Source organism: Rhipicephalus sanguineus, chromosome 11, assembly GCF_013339695.2.
Source record: "Rhipicephalus sanguineus isolate Rsan-2018 chromosome 11, BIME_Rsan_1.4, whole genome shotgun sequence".
NCBI classification, from domain to species: Eukaryota; Metazoa; Arthropoda; class Arachnida; order Ixodida; family Ixodidae; genus Rhipicephalus; species Rhipicephalus sanguineus.
This window is the reverse complement of record NC_051186.1, coordinates 87,484,608-87,486,411: the sequence shown is the minus strand read 5'-3', so window position 1 is coordinate 87,486,411 and position 1,804 is coordinate 87,484,608. Positions and strand designations below refer to the sequence as shown.

The window sequence follows — 1,804 nt, the reverse complement described above, 5'->3', positions numbered from 1 at the left end:
GCCATGGCACAAGGATTAACCCACGTAACACGGATTGTGATCGAAAATTGCTTGTGATGGCCTCTTTAAGGGAAGTTCCTGTCTAACGTAACAGAGCGGCATTGTTTCCTGGGCTTCGGGCGCGCTCAATTTCGATATGACCACAGTGTTGTAGCCAGGGGGTGGTACACAGGGCACGTGCACCCCCCCCCCTCGAAATTGTTTTTCCGCCATGGAATACACAGCATCAAATGACACTCTTAATTTGCCTGGGCCCCACGTCGTATCAAGGGCGTGCCGCCCCCCCCCCCCCCGAAACGAATTTCGGCCTACGCCACTGTATCACCCTAAAAATTCGATGAATGTCTCAAACTACATGCGTGATGAATTTTTCAAATTACTTGCAATATTTGTGGCGTCTAAAAAATGGTTGTGAAATCGTGACGGCTTACAACTTTCTTGTACAAACAGCTGCTCTCAAATAAACAGTTAAACAAATTAACAAACAAATTAAACAAATTAACGTTTGTATTAATTATTACTTACACTTGCCTGTCATGCGGAAATTGTACGTCAGTTTAGCTACGACAAAGTGTTTCCTCCTCGACGAAAGACGGCAGGACACTGGCTGTCGTTACATTTTTTTATCTGTATTTTCTAGAAAAAGAAAGAGCATGCAAAAAGAACATGAAGACATGCAATTGGCTAAGAATATCAAAGTAATTTAATGAGTGTCTTGTGAGAGCATACGCTTTCGCCTATGAGCTTCTCAGAGCGTTTCTTGAATATTTAAATGGGCGAAACCTACTGGCAGCAAACGTGTGAGAATTTGTAACTTTGGTTGTTTACTAATAGGCCGTCTCATATTTCTCATCAAGTAATTGCAACCTAAAAAAAGCCATTAGAAGCAAAAACATACCCCGCCAGCCCCGGGTGAGGATCGAACTCACGACCTTCAGATTATGAGACTGACGCGCTGCCTACTGCGCTACCAAGGCGGATGTCCGATGCTCAAGAATTTTCACTACATCAATGTCTCCTTGACTATATCAACGTATAAGTTTTTCTTGGTGCACTTTTGCGCAAATTAAATTGGGCAAGGTTCTGTTTGGTGTCACAGATGTCTGGCAACTTGGGGCAGTGCGTCCCAGTGATACGGCACGGGCACACCACGGACGCTGGCACAGACGCGTGCAAAGTTGCCGGCAGTTTTTCCCTGTTTCTCAGTGAAGGCCCTCTCCGCCCTTCGGGCGCGGAAACCTAATCGTGGCTTCGCCCTCGCTTCGCGAGTGCGGCCACTTCGCTCACGCTCAATGGCCGGTTGGCAGGGTCTCCACCACGCTCTACTGGCCGCTGTCGTGGCCACGCGCTGTTTAGCCCGCGCGCCTGCCCCTTCGGGGCAGGCGTGCGTCCGTGCCCGTGTAACTGAGGCGCACGTAACCCACGAGCCGCTTCTAGAAATCGCAGGCTCGCATGTGTAATGGTTTGCGCCTTGCATTTCAGCTAAGGCTAGGTCTTACAATGTGAGCGTGCACATACGGTGACACTCTTTTCCCTACAAAATTTGCTTGGCCCAAGCATGGTAAATCATCAGTGGCCAAGCTGTCCATGAATGGAAAGTTATTGGAGGCAATGCAAAATATGAGCTTGGCTGTTGCGACAAGCCTACCATTGGCCAAGCAAAGGAAGGCCGTGCTTGGCAAATCATTGGAAACACCCCTTGCCATGGTTGGCACTGTAGTGGAACACCACGCAATAACCAAGCATGTTCTAGATATGAAAGCCAAGCATTTTGGCCAATGTAATTTCTGGCACATTTTTTGTA

At 47.9% G+C, this 1,804-nt stretch overlaps 1 non-coding gene across 1 annotated transcript; it reads right to left on the bottom strand.

The window, feature by feature from the left end:
* Window positions 1-904: 904 nt before the first annotated feature.
* On the bottom strand, window positions 905-977 carry Trnam-cau (transfer RNA methionine (anticodon CAU)). The gene has a single exon. It is a non-coding gene; the product is annotated as a tRNA-Met (tRNA).
* Window positions 978-1,804: the final 827 nt, after the last annotated feature.